We start from the raw sequence: 7,696 nt of genomic DNA, 5'->3' as shown, positions 1-7,696 counted from the left end.
CACCTCCGATGTGTATGGAGCTAGAACAGTCTCAATAAAGATAAATGCACACACTACATGCACACACAGGATTCATAAATACACACACAGGATACACAAATGCGCACAAAATTCACAAATACACACACGGAATTTAAAAAGCACAGGAGATTCACAAATGCATACAAAATTCACAAATGCATTTTGAGACTCCCCTGACGTGGCTCAACACACAAATGCATTTTTTTAAACAGGGAATGAATTTTACCCAATCACAAGAACGCACCCCACATGACATACGTCACGATTTGGGAGGTGCCTATGGCCTGAGCCCGTCCACCATTTCGGCATACCTACGCTATCGGTAACCAGGGGCAACCATAGACTGTATAGGGGGCAACACTGTGAGCGCTGCATTTCAAAACACTTGAAGAAATTGATGTGGAACTGTGAACTGGGCTTTTTAATTTGTTTTGTTGAGTTGGAGAAAGTGAATCAGCGTCAGTCTGCTCGCAGGAGGAGAATATTCTGTCGGCAACTTTGGCCGCAATGTGCGAAGTTAGGTAACATTACTGACACTGATAGGCTACCGTTTTCTCTTATTTATCCCATGTCAATGAATTAAAAACTTTTCAAACGTTCATGTTTGTACTTTGTGTTATGGGAGCGGTTGTTCTCCCATCCTGTGTGTGTTCTCTCTCTCTCTCTCTCCCCTTTTCCCTGTCTGTCTGTTTTGCTGGAGCGGCTGAAAGTAGGTCAAGGGGCGTGGCCGGGCGATCTACCTACCTGCACGGCTGCTGGCAATCCTGCAATCACCTGCTGCTCAGCGGTTGCTGATTCCCCTGATCACGGCTGCAGTATTTAGACTCGGTTGGAACCTGTCTTCGGGGACAAATCGTTACAGCTACCAAAGTGGTAACTTGGCTCCCAGTTGCATCGTCATTTTTTCTGTGCTCGTATGTTTGCCTCAGGTTTTTTCCCTTGTGCTCCACTTACCTGTGTGTTTCTTTTTTGTCCTCTGATCCAGACCTACACCCCCCAACCTGTTGCCTTTAGACCGCTGGTCCGCCAGCCGTTCGTTTCTCAGACCTACTATCTCCCTGCTTGGATTCCTGTGAGAGTTGTTTTGGACACGCTACATTCTGCCCACGCCCACTGCAGTCCTGTCTTCCCCACCTGCGCAGCTAACTGTCCCTGGCTGCTTTGTTTGTCCTGTGACGATCATTAAAAGACTTTCGAAACGTTTTCCTCCGTGTTGTGATACTCTGTGTTCTGGGTCATAGCCACAGCCATAACACTTTGTAGTTGTCATAACACTTAAATTACATTAAGCTTACAGTAGCTAACAGTTAGCACATTAGCTAGCTTGTAGTTTACTGCATGTATGTAACATTAGCTCGTTGTCCAGTAGCTTCTATCTTTCAAATAAATGCAGTGCAAAATATGATCAGCAACTACAACAAGGTAAACACTACCAGCTAATGGAGGTTGCCACAGGTACTATGATATGCTGTAAACTGCAAGTGAGAAAGGTTAAATAGTACTGTAAACATACAAGGCTACAACCAACATAAGAGCTAGGTGTAGCTAAGTGTGTTAAATGATCAACAGTCAGTTAAGACCATGATAAATAAACTACACCACTACACATTTACATGAAGTACCTTAATGTTACATTATGCTAAAATATACTTTATATACAATTCTAATCTTACCAGGACAGGTTGGATAACTACTGGACTAACCTAAAGCTTTCTCCTTCTGTCTGCAGCCTGGAAGCAACACCATCATCGGCAGCTGAGTCTGATCGTCGCTTCATGTTGAATATACTTGTGTTCAGTATATAGTCATTTTTGAATAAATGTTAGATACATGTTTCGTTAATGTCTTTTAAGAGCTTGTATACCTAACTAAAACAGGTAGCATCTGAGTATAATTATTCAGCTAGAAGTTTCCTGTCTCCAGGTCACAATTTGATGGAAAGATAGACATTGAAAAACTGTTTACATATATATATATATATATATATATATATATATATATATATATATATATATATATATATATATATATATATACACAAAAGACACAGACAAATCAGTTAATTTGATGCATTTATTTTTTAAATGGAAATCTCTAATATAGCAAATAATCTATTCAACATCTTTATTTGGCCTCTGCCTCCCTGCTTGTCTTTTGCTTTCCCTCTCCTCCTCATCTCTCCCTTCTGGTGATGCTAGTGCAGCCTCCGTTTGTTCATTAGTCCCTGTTAAAAGACAGCAGCAGACACAAGACAAATGTTTACCGTTATGAATGCTCTTCACATGGGAAACTACTTATACATTTTAGCTTTCATTTAACGTTGCTAGTTAAGTAAACAAGGTGCAGCTCTACCTCCCATCCTGCAGCTACAACTGATAAACACACATTTCTAAGTCACTGCTAACGTTACGCATATACAGTAACAGCTTATAAAAAGAGATGAAAATGCCACCTGACATTAAACTTTACAAACACAAATGGCACGAAAGACAGCAACCCAGCTAACAGCCTTGTGTTAAATGATTAGCATGGGTGTATTCACTTATGCTTAGCAAGCACTGTAGTCAGCTAGCAGGCTAGGCAACAACGTTAGCTAGGTGCACTTCGTGGCTTTAAGAGCCGACAACATAAACACATTTTAAGAGAACTTACCCGAATGAATATGAAGAGAACACACTCCCATCAACTGGGAGATGAGGTCGAAAGTAAAGTTCTTTCTTCTAATTGCAGCCACCCGATAAATACGACGTCTCTAGAATAAAGACCTCCGCAACCAACATAAACAATGAACATGAGCAGTTCAAAATGGAGGAAGGGGGATCTCTGGGGGCGGGGCGCTGTTCCCAAGGGGGTAAGCTTCGCTTCAGAACTCCAACCTCCTATGGCGCCATTTTGACGCTACAAAGAGATCACCTCCCGTTAGCATTCCACTGACTAGCATACATTTTGGCGCCACTTTGACAGCGAATAACTTTACATCAGAAATGTTTAAAGACTCTATTTGTCCATTATTTAGTTCTAAAGAAACACGACAATGTATAAATGCTCCATTACCTTGTACCTCACGTTATGGCTCCGTAGCAGACGTTTTTGTAAAAATAGGCTAACGATTGTGGCATAACCAAGTGACTTACTGTCGCACAGTAGAGGAATTACCGTATAGTACAGGAGAAGCTCGCAGGCAGTTTCGACTTACGTTAGCTGTTTAGGTTTAATTACTAATGTTAACTAGCATGTTAGTTAGCAATAATTAGCCTGTGCTTATGTTATCTCCTTACATATACCTACACTCTCCGTCTCTGTAAGATTGGGAATGATTGAGATTTCTCTTTGCACAGCTACTAGAAGACGTATAACTTTCAGACACGTTGCTCACGTCACATTTATGTTGTCTCTGTCAATTGGAGGCTGCGCAGTAAAGCAAGAGATCACCGGAAAAGTGCTTCTAATAGCCTTCACTGGTCTCAAAATTCACACACAAATGCAATGAAGTTCACAGACCGCAAGCCGTTTGTAAATCAAGATATATTTGTGTGTGCATCAGAAATACATTTCTGAATCTTGTCCTGTGCATTTCTGAATCTTGTGTGCATTTGTAAATTTTGTTTGCATTTCTGAATTGTGTGTGCATTTATGAATTTTGTGTGCATTTGTGAATTTTGTATGCATTTGTGAATCTTCTGTGCTTTTTAAATTTTGTGTGTGTATTTGTGAATTTTGTGCGCATTTGTGTATCCTGTGTGTGTATTTATGAATCATGTGTGTGCATGTATGAATCCTGTGTGTGCATATGTGAATGTAGTGTGTGCATTTATCTTTATTGAGACTGTTCTAGCTCCATAGATGTGTAGCAGCGTTCAGTTACTTCTCTAGCTAAAACTATTTGTCTCATTCAGAGACCAGAGACCCAAATGGGGCTCTGAGTCTGTCAGGAGGTCTGAGGTCTACCGTATCAGCAGAGCAATCATGTAATGCACAGCAGACTATGGTGCAGCTATAGATTAGTTTCTGAAATATAGTGACTTTATTCTTGTAATAGCCTACTAACCTAACTTTATTTTTCTCAAAATGTCACGACTCATCGTCTCCTCCAAATCACAGAGAACACAGATACACTGTACTTTGAATGTGCACAAAGTTTTGGACATGAGCAGAAATCTTGCTCAAACACATCTGAAATATTACAGTCCAGGGGTCTATTATAAATTAAAATGAATTAATGTATCATTGAGGTGAATAATTGTCACATGCACATTTAAGGAGGTTACTTCCTCACCAAAAGACGCCAAACGGGAGGGAGGACTAAATGATGCCTAGGCTACAGATATTTGCAGGTTTATTCAGAAAAAGATAGAAATATGTGCATAAAAATTCACCAGAATGCAGGAAATGAAGTGGTTATGCTCAAAATTTTCAACAAATCATTTTAATTATTTTGGTGTTATTGGAATAAATAACACTTAATAGAATCTTTTTTAGAAAAAATCTCAACATAAATCTCACACTAAAGTGAAAAAGGCTGTTGCTGCAATTTTGTTAATTTTACAGGAAAAAACACTGTTATTATTAGATGAGGAGCCTACGATCAAAATAATGAAGTTACTGTCTGTGTATATGTCTGACCTGGGCCGGCACATGTTCACATTAAAAAGCGTGTGCGTGCACGAGCACTACGGTCACGTGCAAAGTGTCCTGGTTTTGGCTCCGGGAAATCTGGTCACCCTAGTTTAAACGTGAGCAGCACAGCAGTGTACCTGGGGGCTTTCAGTGCGATTCAATAGCAGAGCTAAGCGGGTGAGTTGCTTTATAAAAGTGTATTTTTTTGGTCTTGTAATTTACAGGAAGCAGTACGCAGTCTTCACAACTCAGAGAAATTGTAGCAGGCGCTACAAACGACACAACAACAACAAGGGTAAGATTGAAAGAATGTTTTCATTAAATGAATATCATTCATTCTGCTGTATAAGGACATAGATACGTTAATAGATACTGATCTTAACCGTACATTGTTTTTTACAGACTAACCTCGCCTCATAACGAACATAAATTTGCTCGGAGCTATGTCTGCAAGTCCAGATTTACATGACGCTGATAATGACGCCATTGTGTGTAAGTAACGTTTACTGTTTTATCCGGATCCTTGTTTAATTTTACTGTGACTTATGTTTTTTCTTTATTCATACCACTCTCATTTAATTGTTTTCCAGCTGCCTGTAAAATATATTACGAGACAGTACGCACAAGCTTCAGGTAGAAAAAAACAGATCTGGCATCACGGGTAGAAGCTGTGAAGAGCTCAGCTCTGAGTCGGTCGAGAAGAAAAGAGGGTAAGATTAGATCAATTTGTGGTTAATGTGAATATTTTTCAGGTGCATTCATAGATGTGTTGTGTCCATAAGCAGTGCATCGCACAGTACTGATTGTCTTTATTGATTGATTTTACAGCTGCTGGAAGCTAGACAGAGTGTGCTGGCTGCGGTTGAGGTGGACATTTGGAAGTGCGCCACCATAGACCTGATGATCCGAAATACAGGGCAACACACCACAGTCATCTGCAAAATGGACCATATTCAGATAGAATTCCGCCAGTTACCTACAGTTCCAAGGTGGCCGCGGCAGTCAGACAGTTGACGTTGAAGTTGATTTGGCTTCTCGTGAGCGTGGGATATTTGCTGTGTGTGCTGTATGTCTCCTATGCTTTGTACATAGTTTTTTTCTGATTGCGATTGTGTTTTGTGTTAATAAAGCTCTATCTTTGAATAAACAGCACGTTCCTGGCAACTCATTTTCCTTAGGATAACAAGGACATGAAAATACAACATAGCATATATGAAATAAATAAATATATATAGGCCTAAATATATTATTATTATTATTATTATTATTATTATAATGACCCAGGGTGACGAATAGCCTAACCCATTTCAGACCTGCCAACCAATCAGGAGTGTAGTGGTATCATCCAATACTGAGTGAGGAAATTCCAGCCAGGCCAGACATTCTCTGGCCAGGCGCGGTGTCGCTGCTATTCATATGCTAATTAGAGCCATTCACACCACCGCGGGAGCTCTCCACATACGTCATGGTTCGTTTCCATCAATATGTGGCACAGACGAACGCGACATTCACAGGCTGTAAATTGTCGTTAACTGCCAAAAATTAGGCCGATTTCCGGGCATTTATGGGGACGAAAATCCCACTTTTCATGTATTGATCTACGGCGTCAGCCCTGCCTTCGACTCCGCAACAATCGCTGCATCATCATCTTGGCCACACCTTGGATCTCATCATCTCCTATGGGCTTTCAGTTTCACTCTGAAATAACAGAAACTGATATCAGGTTCAGGTTACTTTATTGGTACCCGTAGGTAAACTAGGTTTACAGTCTAAGAGGCAGGCCATCCTTAAAGCTTTGTAGACCACCACATAACATGTAACACACAAAACATTAAAACATATAAAACAGGCAGTAAAACATAGATAAAAAGAATAGAAGACAGTACATGACCAAATTGCTTGTGCGTTTTGTGCAAGTAATTTTACAGTTTGTTTAACAGAGTGATTGCCGCTGGGACAAAACTGTTTTTAAATCTTGTAGTTCTGCAACCAGGAACTTTTAGTCTCTGTCCAGAAGAGAGATACTGGAATTCCCTATTCAAACGGTGTAGGCTATCTTCTTTGATAGCCAAAGCTATCCGCTGTAGTTGTTTAGCATACAGGGATGTGGGGTGCAGCTGGAACTCACCAGTCAGCTTACTTGACCATTTTACAATTAGGCAATTCTTTTGCTTGACTGAAACACACCCAAACAATGCCGAAATATGATGGTTTCGATAAAAGCATGATAAAATAATGTCATCAAGGTCTTGTCTATATGAAAATGGTACAATTTTCTCAAACAGTATAGACGCTGTTGTCCTTTTTTACAGACAGCTTCACAATTTTCCTGGAAATTTAATTTAGAGTCAATAATTGTCCCTAGATATCTATAGGATTTTACTTGATCCACTATTTGACCATTTATAGTTATGGCCTCATATCCTGGCATTTTTTCCAAAATCATTGTACATATCTTTTGTTTTGGATATGTTCAATTGAAGGTGTGACTCCTCACACCATTGGACAAAGTCTTCAATTATTGGACCGTGGCCTCTGTCATTTTTATGGAGCAGACTCGCTATGACGGAGTTGTCCTCATATGTAATGATGGTCCTATTTACATTTGCTCTGACACGTGTTCGTATATAGAATGAACAGAAGGGGTGAAAGTACCAACCCCTGTGGTGAACCTGTAGAAGAGCAAAGCTGACCAGACAGAGCTCCATTCACCTTTACTCTCTGTGTCCTGTATGTTAAAAACTCCAAAATCCAACCAACGAGATTAGGACAATAATCAAATTGCGGTTGGCTAAAATATAAGGTTCAATTGAATTAAAAGCGGATGAAAAATCAATAAAAAGAATTTGTGCATGGGACCCATTTTCCTCAAGGTGTTTGAAGAGAAAATGAAGCAAAGTAAGAGTGGCATCTTCTACACCCCTGCGTGGCCTGTAGGGAAATTGCATGGGATCCAATGCATGTTCAGTGATCCTTAAAATCTGTGATCTTATATATTTCTCAAAAGTTTTCATTAAAATTGAAGTGAGAGCGACAGGTCTAAAATCATTGAGAGTTT

General features: G+C 39.9%; 1 long non-coding RNA gene across 1 annotated transcript; it reads left to right on the top strand.

The window, feature by feature from the left end:
- The first annotated feature begins 538 nt into the window (after positions 1–538).
- LOC120559813 lies at positions 539–1,224 on the top strand. Its single transcript, XR_005639366.1, has 2 exons — positions 539–894; positions 1,007–1,224. It is a non-coding gene; the product is annotated as an uncharacterized LOC120559813 (long non-coding RNA).
- The last annotated feature ends 6,472 nt before the right edge of the window (positions 1,225–7,696 follow it).

This window comes from Perca fluviatilis, chromosome 5, assembly GCF_010015445.1.
Source record: "Perca fluviatilis chromosome 5, GENO_Pfluv_1.0, whole genome shotgun sequence".
Classification (NCBI taxonomy): domain Eukaryota; kingdom Metazoa; phylum Chordata; class Actinopteri; order Perciformes; family Percidae; genus Perca; species Perca fluviatilis.
This window is presented reverse-complemented; position numbering and strand designations above follow the sequence as displayed.